We start from the raw sequence: 12,631 nt of genomic DNA, 5'->3' as shown, positions 1-12,631 counted from the left end.
CACAAAATATAAATCCATAACATAAGACACAATATATTGTGTTACACAACTACTAATCTATTCTAAGTACATAATTCATACTCTTAAGGTACAGAAATTCATAACACAAGACACAAAAACTTACAACACAAGACGCATACACATGTTATATATTTACTTATTTTCAAATTTGATTTAGGTATAAAATTGATGTTTTATAGACACAGAATTTCACAACGCAATATAAATTCATAACATAAAATACAATGTGTTGTGTGTTACAGAGCTACTAATTTGTTGTGTGAATTTCATACATCTAACGCAATTTTTTTTAAAAAAAATAACATCCAATTCTGATGCATAAAATGGTATGCAACATCAGAATCAGAAGGAACAGGAACAAATTTGAGTATTTGACAGAACAACGCAAAATGATTCTATGGATTAAAGATGGTACTGCACATATTACGATGTATCTAAGCATTAAACTTTAAATTTGTATGCATAAATGAATATGCAATGGCTAATGCTTTATAAGCCAGTCCCTAAACACTAATTTACTAATATCTGGAATATACAAGACTGAATATAACCAGTTGATTCATATTAGTAGAATTCTCCATTATATTACATATTCAACTGTAAACTAGCAAAAGATATTAATCACATATCTTAAGTTCATTTTAGGTCCCTCCCAAGTATCATCCGACAGAAGGAATTCATGATTCCTACTACAAGTCTATAACCATTGACTTAGGATTTTAGGTTTTATAGTACATAACATTTCAGCATCCTAAAATTGATGTCAATATTATCTGAAGCTAAGAAAGTCTTTTCTATTCCTAACATATCATCTTTTATCATTGATCATACATAATAAGTATATAAAACCGAAACGTTCAAGAATAAAAAAGAACCACATTAAAACGTAGATATATTAACTGAGAATATAACCTTGCTTTTGTAAAGGTTAATAGAAGCCTGTGTTTGAAGGGAGCGGTAAATTGTATATACCCCGTATTAAGATGTAATAGTATGCTATCCTTATTTAAATATTATTAGTACACATTTCTTAGTCGGTAAGTTAGAATTACAAAATGTAAATGTTACTGCCCAGGATCAAACTGGGGACCTTCAGTGTGTAAGACTGACATGATAACCACTACACCACAGCAACCCAACATCAGAATTAAAATATTATTTAAATATTATTAGTACACATTTCTTTTAGATTAGAGTTAGTCGGTAAGTTAGAATCACAAAATGTTACTCCCCAAAATTGAACTGGGGACCTTCAGTGTGTAAGACTGACGTGATAACCACTACACCACAACAACCCAACATCAGAAAGGCTGTATTTTTATTAGTAGTTTCGTTTAATTTGTTGAAGTTTTGGTCCTCTGTGTGGGAAGAGATAAAAATAATGGGGTGAGAGAGGCTCGAACTCTCGACCTCAGGATAACTCAGAAGCTATGAGACCTACGCGCTAGCCAACTGCGCCACCACCCCTTAATGTTTGCCAATTGCCAGGTATCATAAAACCAAATCATTTGGTGAACACTAAACGAACGCTAAGCATTAAAATTTCCTAAATGTTGAATATTTTTATTATTACATTATATGTCATACCCAAAAAATCATAAATATAAATAAATTAGTTATAATTCATATTTTTAAAAAATAAAAAAGGCAAACAAAAGAAATTAACAACTACCAATTTCCCCCCTCCATTTTCGTTTGCGAGTTGATTGGTACAACTGAGGCAAATAGAAGTTCAACTTGAGACATTATTAAATCAAGACTCACTAGTTTATACCAGTCCACAGGTCTTTGACATCTCCACCATGATGATTTAACAACGAGGAGATGCTTGGACAAAATTTGTGACAAATGCAAGACATCAATCATTATGGTCCATATGGCTGTGTGGATTATATTATCGAATAATGTACATTTAACACACAAATAATGTATTTTTAGTATATTAAAAATATACATTGTATTCAGGAAAAGTACATTATTTTGTATAATGTACATTCAATACACGGATAATATACATTTAGTATATTAAAAATGTGTTTTTTGTTATGGTTCACATAGCACTGTGTGAACCATAGTGTACAGAATAATTTGATGCAAGACATATGTCATACAAGAAATGTAGTGTTTGGCATATAAACTGAGCTATGGGTATCAACAAACAGAATAAACATTCATCAAATCTCATAAACCTCTACTTCAGAAAGCTAAACAATAAATATTCTTATGCATCAACCTATTCTGATCTTCACATTCCCATTAATGGTGAACCTAGCTAATGTATAAAGCCTATGAACCCAATTTGCTTTTCTAAGTAACAAGCCACATGTAGCCACTGCAAACGGTGTACCAATAGTGTTTGTAGTCTAGGGAAACGGGGGTTCTCAAAATCACCTCCACATCCCTTTCATTATACAAGTCTTTGTAGTAACAAGCTAGCTTGGAAGATGATAAAGGATTAATAGTGTTTGAACAATATTTCCAGGATATGTTTCTTGGGTATTAGAACAATATTAGCATCATTCAGTTCTAGGGGAATTAACCATCATTTAAGCATTGCAGGACAAAACACGAAACATCTTCCCCAACTTCCTCCCAAAAGTTTTGGCAAAAGGCAGGATTCATACCATTTGGGCTAGGGGATTTATCTGGTCCCATGAAAATAAAATAAAGCCTTCCTAACCTCATCCATTGTGAAGGGACGAACCAGTTCCTCATTCCTTCCTCCCAAAACCTGCGGTCTTAATAAACCAAAAAAGCCATTGTCTTGACAACTTGCAGACATAAAAATCTCCTTAAAATACCCAACAACTACTGATTTCAACCCTACCCTTCCACCCACCTACCGTCCCATCTTTAAGCTTCAACACGGTTTTTCTTTCTCCTGTTTAAAGCCGTCTGGTGGAAAAATTTGGAGTTAACATCCCCTTTGCGCCTTTGTTTCCAATAAGCATCCACCTAGTCCATCAGAACATGTAATTACTTATCCAAAAAGTTAAATCTAGTGAGGAAGGCCACATTGGTTCGTTCCCCAAGTCCTCTTAGGCTGGGATTATCCCAGCCAATATTAGCTTTGCAAGCTGATGTGGCTAAGCCACATCAGCATTTTTCATTTTTTTTTTTATAATTTGCTACTGCAGCAAATTTGCAAACCGCTAAATTATTTAATTTTTTTTATTGTTTTTCTTTTTCTTTTTAATATTTTAATATTATTAATAATGTTATTTGGAATAAGGTTCAAATTAGCCACTAAACGTAACCTAAAAATGCAATTAGGCCACTGAACGAACAAAAAGTGCAATTAGGCCACTGAACACTCCAAAAAGGGCAATTAGGTCACTGAACTCTCCAAACGTATACAATTTCACCGGATAGCAGGTTATCATCAATTTTAGCAAGTTACCTGCTTACGTAGCAGCTGAGTTGGCATTTTTAATAATTTTTAATAATTAATTTTAATAATAAATTTTATAAAAAATTGAAAAAAAAAATTAAATAAAAAATAAAATAAAGTCGTTTTTATTTTTTAAAAATTTTTTTAAATAAAAATTTATTATTAAAATTTATTAAAAATGATTTAAAATTTATTAAAAATGCCAACTCAGCTGCCATGTAAGCAGATAACCTGCTAAAATTGAGGGTAACCTGCTATCAGGCGAAATTGCACATTTTTGGAGTGTTCAGTGACCTAATTGCACTTTTTTTTTTCGTTCAGTGGCCTAATTGCATTTTCAGGTTACGTTCAGTGGCCAATTTGAACCTTATTCCATGTTATTTTAATATGTTGGGCCCACTTTTGAAAGTTGATTAGATTTGTAGGGATGTAATGTGAATAGTAAATGATTTGCAAATAAGATGATGTGGAAGTGGGATCCATTTTTGAGAGTTGGAGAGATTTGTTGGGATAATGTTAGCCTTAACTCCTTATTTAAACTCTCTTTCAGTCAACCAAACTTTTGAACCCTATCATCGCCCCACCGAACAAGTCTTGTTTCAAAGTGGCTCAATTTGTGCTGCAACCCCAGTCGTACCAAATTCTCTCAGGTCTCTGTAAGACCCCGTCCCTTTAAATCTGGATTAATTATTTAATTAATTCCGTTAATGAATAGTTAAAAGAATTTAATTCAGTAACGATCCCTTAATTAATTAATATGGTCCACGGAGGATCGTGGCAATAGTTATGCTGTGCAACCGAATGCGCCATGCGCATGGTGCATACGACGCAAAACGACGTCGTTTTGACTAAAAAAAATAAAAATTTCAGGTTCGATTCTCGGCAATTGCATTATTGTGGATATATAGTTATGAATTTATGGATATATAGTTATGAATTTATGGATATTTAGTTCATTCATTGTGGATATTTAGTTCATTCATTGTAGATATTTACTTCATTCATTCACTGTGGATATATAGTTATGAATTTGTGGATATATAATTATGAATTTCTGGATATATAGTTATGAATTTATGGATATTTAGTTCATTCATTGTCGATATTTAATTCAATCATTGTGGATATTTAGTTCATTCATTGTGGATTTTTACTTCATTCATTCACTGTGGATATATAGTTATGAATTTGTGGATATATAGTTATGAATTTATGGATATATAGTTATGAATTTATGGATATATAAAAATGCTATTGCCGGGAATCGAACCTGATTTCTTTTTTAAGTGGGACGCACGTTTTTTAACCAAAACGACGTCATTTTGCATCGTATGCACCATGCGCATGGTGCATTCGGTTGCACAGCATAATTTGCGGGATCGTAGACCCTTACCCATATTGAGGCCCCAAACCTGTTACAATAAAGAAAGTGGGCCCATTATTAATTAGACCCTGATTAGGATTCCTATACCTATATAAAAGGGATTAGGAAGCCTTTATAACCTTTCACTCCCACCTTCTCCTCGACCACTCGAAAATCCCCTCCCAGAGTTCAGACAAAGAATTCTCCCCTTCACCAAGCTTAGGAAAGATTGATAAGAAGAGCACCTTGAGGAAATACCCTAGAAGTCGTAAGAAGTTTAATTAAAAGTTATGAGGCAACACATGTCTTACAAAACTTATTTTCCTTGCTATCGTTTATTTATTGGCTCCTTTAAATGACTGTGTGTGTGATTTTGTATTTATGCCTTGTTAGAGCTTGTCTTTAGGATTTATGATGTGGATTCTTGTTATTCTTGATGATCTTGATGATCTTGTGTGGTGATTTGCATGTTCTTGTATTTCAATTATGTTTAGAGCTTGTCCTTAGGGTTTTATGCGATGAATTCTTGATGTTCTTGAGGTTCTTGATGCTCTTGAACCGTTATGTGTTTGTTCCTGAGTCTTGTCATGATTAGAGTTGGTGTTTAGGGTCCAATTGTGTTGTTTCTTGGCTTATTCTATGTGTTCAAGTCCCTATTGTTGTTGATATGTGGTTGGGCGTGTTTGGACTTGATTTTGGGTAAAATTAGGGAATTCTTGGGATGGGAAAAATGCCAAGAAACATTTGTTCCAGCGGATATGATGTGACAACCCAAAATTTATTTAATAAATTCGGTTTTAAGAAAATCCAAAATAGTCAATTTTCACTCCATAAAAAATTTTGCAATGAAATTGGTATTGAATAAATTATTTTGAGCCACTTTAAATTAAATTCAACACCAAGACTTGATTTAAAACCAACATCCTAAATTTTCGGGTACATTGCGTGCCAAGTTTTGAACTGAGAAACCTATCTGAGTGAAACCAGGAGAAATATGAGAAGCCTAAATTAAGTGTTTAACTAGAAACCATTTCGGGAAAATTCTTTTTTCAACCCCAAACTATTTTAAAATAGCAATTCTAGCATTGGTTCATGGAGCATGGTGGACCACAAGCAACCAACTTTTTCCTAATTCATCTTTTAGCCATGCTATTTTACTCTTCTACCCTCCACCAATCATAAGGAATCCTCCTAGGGTTTTGAACCCATATAAAAAGAATAGTAACCTTTCATTTTCTCCTGATTCCATTCCTTGCTTCCCACATTTTGGAGCTCTGCAAACACAAGAGGGAAAAACACAGTAAGATTTCAGCTTTCATTTTCATCCACTCATCTTGCTTCCTTCTAATCTTTTCCTCCTAGCTTAGTCTCTGAGATCTTGGTAGTAAGTAGTTGTATGGTTTGTTTGAGATGTTTAGGAGGTGAAGGAGGTTGTAGCTAGCTAAGGAAGAGGGTGGAATCAAAGCAAGAAGAAGAAAGCTTCAAAGGTATAACCCATGGACTCCCAAGATATTTTCTAGACTCTGTGAAGTCTAATGTTGAGTATAAATGCTAGTTTATTGAAGTGTTTGAATTATTAATTGATCCATTGTTGATTTATGATGTGTTGTTGATGATTTGGATGTGTTGGAAATGCCTGAGATTTATTTATAGAAAAGAAGAAGCTCACTGGTACACAAACAGTGTGCACCAGTAAGCCTCACGGCCCTAGCTAACGGCTCACAGAGGAGACCGTTGGCTAGCACCGTGGAAGATCGGCTCTAAGGGACGACCATAGAGGTGGGCCGTTGCCCAGAGCCGCGTCTTAGGCGGTCCAAGGGGCGGGCTTAGCTAAGCCGCGCCCCAAGCCCCGTTGAGAGTTTTATGTGCAGTGGCCGGGCCCTTGTGCCATAACTACGTGTCTTTTCGGATGAGGAGTCGCGGGCCCTTGTGGCTCGGTACATCGGGACCGTCTTGACGCACATTTTGGCTTTGATTTCGTTGATTTTGGTTAAGATTTGAGCTCCTTGTGCTAGTTTTTGTAAAGGAAATTGTTGTAGAAGTGGTTTGAAGTTTGTTACAGTGAGTAGGAATAAGAAGTATCATACTTTGATCATATATATGTTGAACATGTTATTATTTGATTATTAAATAGAGAAACATGAGCTTATTTGTTAAGTTTAGTTAAAGAAGCATGTTTAAAGTGTTGCTTATGATTCAATGAGATTATTGCCAAGTTCTTGAATAATGAGGTTTACAGAATATGAACTCTTTGAATGTTATACTACAGTGATAGAGCTTAAATTGAGTATTTCAACTTCCTAATGCATGTTAAGTACTTGCTAAGTGTTTGTTGAGAAGAGTTGTCAAATATGATTTACAAGCATGATTTATTGATTTATTGAGAATTCACAGTAAATAGGAATGGAAGCATAGTTTTACAGTAAATGGCATTGTTGGGCATGTCCTTTCGGAGTAAAAGAGAAAGCAACGGACATTGCGATCCGATATCATGTAACACGGCGTATTCCAACGTTACGAGGTTGGAAATTGCCCGTCAGACTTGGAATCCTGGTCAGGGGGGTGTGCACACTGATAGTTCGATACCTGATTTCACAGAGTTTGAGTTTGGAACCACGAGATTGGTTCTGTGGGCGAGATGAGAGATTGGCCGGCTAGACGCCGAGCCCAATAGGTACATTCACATTATGGTGAAGTCCTACCTCGCTCACGAGTAAAGAGAAAGCGAGTCAAGTGACTCAAGAGAAAGAAAAAGCGAGTCATTGAGACTCTAAGAAAGTGAGTCAAGAGACTCAAGAGAAAGAAAGCGAGTCATTGAGACTCTAAGAAAAGAAAATCAAAGCGAGTCATTTTTGGCTCTAAGAAACCTCCACAGAAAAAGTACTTCTTTTACAAAAAGAGTGTAAATGTATATCTATCTATACTTATATAAAATCATGAGTTTGCTTATGAGATATGTCTTGCACGAGATTGCATGAGTAGTATATGATAACATGAGTTTGCTTATGAGATATGTCTCGCACGAGATTGCATGAGTAGTATATGATAGAACTAGTTTGCTTATGAGATATGTCTTGCACGAGATTGCATGAGTAGTATATGATGGCATGAGTTAGCTTATGAGATATGTTTTGCACGAGATTGAATGAGTAGTATATGATAGCACTAGTTTTCTTATGAGATATGTCTTGCACGAGATTGCATGAGTAGTATATGATAACATGAGTTTGCTTATAAGTTATATGTCTTGCACGAGATTGCATGATGAGATATGATAGCATGAGATTACTTATGAGTTATATGTCTTGCACGAGATTGCATGATGAGTTTTTGATAGCATGAGATTGCCTATTTGACTTTATGAGAAAACATGAAATAGTTGAGTACTTGAGAAAGCCTAGATTGTTCATAAGTTGAGAATGTGATGAGTTGTTTATGGTAAGAACATGCCTATATGTTTATTAGGTTGCAAGCATCTAGAAGTTAACGCCAAAGTATGTTTAAGTGTTTACACTTGTTTGATCTAAGAATGTGAAACTGTTGTTTTCCAAAAGTATATACTGTACTACTTTACAAGGTTGAGTGACGTTATACTTAGCTTCGTGCTAACGGGTTTTGTTTGCTATTTGTTGTTTGTTAACCCTTTCAGGTGGGCCCAGTTCGTAAGAAAGAGAGAGCACGAGTTAGACTAGTTTAGTTTATATAACTTTGTAGTCTAAACTCCTTGTTATATTTTGGGTTGTAGTCGACTATCCTTTTGTTGGTGCTAGACACTAGGGTTTCATCCCCTAGATACTCGGTTGTAGTTACTTTGAGCTTGACTCTTAGATCTTTTTTTTTGTAGCCTGTGCAGTCACCATGGTCGGTGACTGTGGCAGTGACACCTCTTATCTTATTTAGTTGTTTCTAATTCCGCTGCTTAGTTTATCTTAACTTGGTTTTAGTGCCTTAATTAAGTTTAAGAAAAGTGGGGTGTTACATAGTCGGTGGGGAGACGAACCCCCACCCGACCACCCGTCGAGAACCGGCCACCGTTCCAACGGGTGGCCAGCGGGTGGACGACCACCCGCCGGACTGCCCGCTGGAACAGGGCAGCCCGCCGGAACAGGGCAGCCCGCCGACTGGCAGTCCGACGGGAGGTTGTCTTCCCATCGTACCGCCTACTGGTACGGGCGGTGGGTTGTGTCGTGGGTCTCCGTTGGTCGTTTTCCCGTGCCCCGTTGTACCCCGTTTGGTGTTTGTGAGTCTAGTACGCGTCTTAAGTACCGTAATGTGAATTGTGAGTCATGTCTTTACATGTGGCCCATACTTGTACCGTGTGGAGTCAGAGTATGGTCTTTAGTGGTCTTTATGTGTTTAGTGGTCTTGTTGTTGAGAGTCAATATGCATGATGTGCCCTTCCCCGGTTATCCCCTTATGAAGTCATTGTCAAGTCTTGCTTGTGTGTTGCGGTCCATGATTTGAAAATATATGAGATTAGTGGAAAAGATATGATTTGTGGTTTGATGCACTACGCGTGCTTGTGTGTGATGGTACTGCGGTACCGGTGTATGATTTAATGGCATCGCGGATGCTAAGAGATCGGTGGTTATGTGGGAGGTCATGTAGGTGGGGGGGGGGGGGGGGGGGGGGGGGGGGGGGGGGGGGGGGGGGAGGGGCATGCGGTGCCCTGGAGGGATAAGGATGTGGTGTGTAGGGTGGCCTAGAGGTCAGGTTGGAACTGTTATAAGGTTGGAGAGGCGTAAAGGTTGGAACATGGACACGTTTGTCGTTGTTGTTTGTTATTGTCGAGTCTTATTATCGTCTTGTCTTGTGGTCTTAGTTTGCATGCTTGTGTCTTTATGTGCCGTGCCGTGTCAAGTCTATTGATATGTTTTGAGTCTTATTCCTGGTTTTGAAGCTAGAGTCGTTTAGGGCTATATCTATGTATTCCCAAGTCTAAAAATGGTTTTACTATATCTATATGTATTGTACTCAACGCGTGGGAGTGGGTTGCTTAGCATTATTCGCTAACGGTTGTGATACCGCATGTTTTTCAGGTACTGATTAGTTGGCCGAGAGCATGCTAGAAGGAGCTGCTGTTCCTAGCTTAGTTAGTTCTAGCATTGGTTAGACGGCCTGTGAACCATGCTTGTATGTGGATAATGATTACGGTTTAATGCTTTGATTAGTTAGTTTTAGCATGTGCATCTAGGTTCTCAAACTTAGATGTGGCATAGCACCCCGACACTTATGTTTAGCTTCCGCTCTGTTTTGGGTATTAATGATAGCTTTATCCTTATTTCGTAAGCTTTAATGATTTTAAATTATGCTGAAAATTGGGGGTGTTACAGTCTCCCCACCAACCTCTTGCACCCCTCACCCAACAACCAACCATTCTCAAACCTAACCTATTTCCAACCACCGCACACCCTCTCATAAATATCTAGGAACAAAGTCGAGTGATCTGAGCTACAAGTGTCCACGTTATAGACAATAACCTTACCATAAATGGCACAATAGTCTACTCTAGCTAGAACCATGTCAAGCCTTTCCTCTATCCATCCAGCTGTACCACTCCCCCTTTCCCACATGTAGAGGTACTCTACCATGGGTAGATGAAGTAGTCGGCAGTTATCAACAACATCCCATGTGTAGGGGTTTGGTGGATCTAATCCTTGAGATTGAAATCATTAAAAGATTGGATGGTCTTGTGGTTATCAAATCTCATTATATTGATAAAATCATTCAAAAATTTAACAAGGATGCCAATCAATTAGCTAGGATGTTGTTAGATATTAACGTACAACTATCCAAAAATTGATGAGAGTGTATGTATTTCTCAAATAGATCAGAATACGCTAGAATTATTTGAAGTTTAATGTATCTAATGGGTTGGACAATGTTGGATATTACCTTTACGGTTTGTAACTTAGTAGATATACTAGTAACCTTGATAATGACCATTGTAAGACAATTGTAAGGGTGATGAGATACTTAAAGTATACTCATTACCTAGTACTGTACTATATGAGATATATCCAACTGTACTAGAAGGGTATAACGAAACTAATTGGATATTTAATATTAAGGTCTCTAAGTCCGCGAGTGTACGTGTTCACGTTATCTAGTGAAGTCATTTCATGAAAATCCTCAAAACAAATTGTAATAGTTAGATCCATGATAGAATATGAGCTAAAATTACATGTAAAAAGATCATCAGCATGTTGAGTTTTTTTCTAAAAAAAGTTTAAAATGTTATCATTTCCAAATTGTACTAGCTACTAAAATTGAAGTAAACCTCAAAAACTTTCATTAGATAATTAATTATTATGAATTACTTGTTGAGTTGGTTGATGTAACAAAGCCACTGCATATCAGTACAACCAACTTGAGTGCACTCTTAAAAATCTTGAGTGGACTGTTAATTATCAACAGATACATGTTCTAAAACTATGTCCAATACACTCTCAAATTTGTAATAATTACAAAAGTGCCACCATATTTTTTTTTTCTATTTTCTCATATTTTTCCAACTACCAATTATACCAATGAATGCACTAGATGATTATGCATTTTTAGAAAAAGAAATGTTTCCACATTTATTGTAGGTCACAACAGATGTCTAAAGCCCTTAATTTTTAAGTTAGAACTTCAGACATCTGTTTTGCTTCACATTAGATGCCTAAAGTCAACTAAATAATTACCCACACAACTTTAGGCATATACTTTTGTTACAACAAATGCAAAAAGTTAGTATATATGATTTTTTTTCTTTTTTGTACTAGCATCAAGACCGCGTACTAATGTTGTTTGATTGGCATATTATTCTTAACAGAATCGTCAAGTCATCCATTTTTTTTTATAATAATATATTATAAAGATGACCATTCATACATTGGATAAAAACTTAGTAGAATTTATATCTTGCGAACCAAGTATGTTGTAAATACTTTAATGATAATTAATTAGTTGATACATATATGAACAAATTTTTATAATTAGTACCATTGGAAACATGCCAAACAATAAGTTGAGGAGGCAACGTGAGGGAAGCAAAGCCACAAGTGTCAACATTTTCCCTTTTCCTTGGTAAAGATGGAGAATCAAATCTGCCTAGGGACTTACCCTGCACTATTCTTGGGGTGCATGCATCGACCATCTTACTCAACTCCCGCACAACACGCAACCCCATTCTCAACCTCCGAACCACCTCTCACATCATATATAGGCTTATGATCCCATGAGAGCACACCACATGAAAAAATTAAGAACTAATTTCAGTCTTACATCGGTAAAAATTAGACGGATTAGATCAAATTTAAAAATAGCGATGACATTTTTATAATTATTGTCAATTTCACTTTGTAAATTTGAACACTTAAATATGCATTTTTTAACAACTAAATATGTAAACTTAGATAAATTTTAAACAATCAATGAAAAAGCTAAACCGTAAACGATATACCCTAAGCAACAAAGAGTGAACCCCTAAACCAAATAAAACTAAAAACTCAGTCACAAACTCTAAAATCCAAACCCTAAGAGTAATGCACGTTCGCATTTTTGCAAGTGCATGCAATCTTTTAATACTAATTGTGCAATATGTTAATACTAGATGTGCAAACTTGAAAAATTATGAGAAATGTAGATTTTAGTGTTCAAGTTTGAATAGTAAAGTTGGTGATAATTATGAAAATGCAACATTTTTTTTTTAATTTGATCTGATCAGTCTGATTTTTTTAAATGTAATATTGAGATTGATTCTTAGTTTTCTCCTAAGAACTTGTTTTCATATGATCCAATACACACACACGCATGCACACACACATAATATATATATATATATATATATATATATATATATATATATATAT

General features: G+C 35.8%; 3 non-coding genes across 3 annotated transcripts; all 3 read right to left on the bottom strand.

Annotated features, from left to right (window-relative positions):
- Positions 1–1,083: 1,083 nt before the first annotated feature.
- TRNAV-UAC lies at positions 1,084–1,156 on the bottom strand. Its single transcript has one exon. It is a non-coding gene; the product is annotated as a tRNA-Val (tRNA).
- Positions 1,157–1,243: 87 nt separating this feature from the next.
- TRNAV-UAC lies at positions 1,244–1,316 on the bottom strand. Its single transcript has one exon. It is a non-coding gene; the product is annotated as a tRNA-Val (tRNA).
- Positions 1,317–1,403: 87 nt separating this feature from the next.
- Positions 1,404–1,488, bottom strand: TRNAM-CAU. The gene is given in 2 exon segments: positions 1,404–1,439; positions 1,451–1,488. It is a non-coding gene; the product is annotated as a tRNA-Met (tRNA).
- Positions 1,489–12,631: the final 11,143 nt, after the last annotated feature.

This window comes from Ipomoea nil, unplaced genomic scaffold (assembly GCF_001879475.1).
Source record: "Ipomoea nil cultivar Tokyo-kokei standard unplaced genomic scaffold, Asagao_1.1 scaffold1043, whole genome shotgun sequence".
Lineage (NCBI taxonomy): Eukaryota > Viridiplantae > Streptophyta > Magnoliopsida > Solanales > Convolvulaceae > Ipomoea > Ipomoea nil.
Note: the sequence above shows the minus strand (reverse complement) of the source record. Positions and strands in the feature narration are given on the sequence as shown.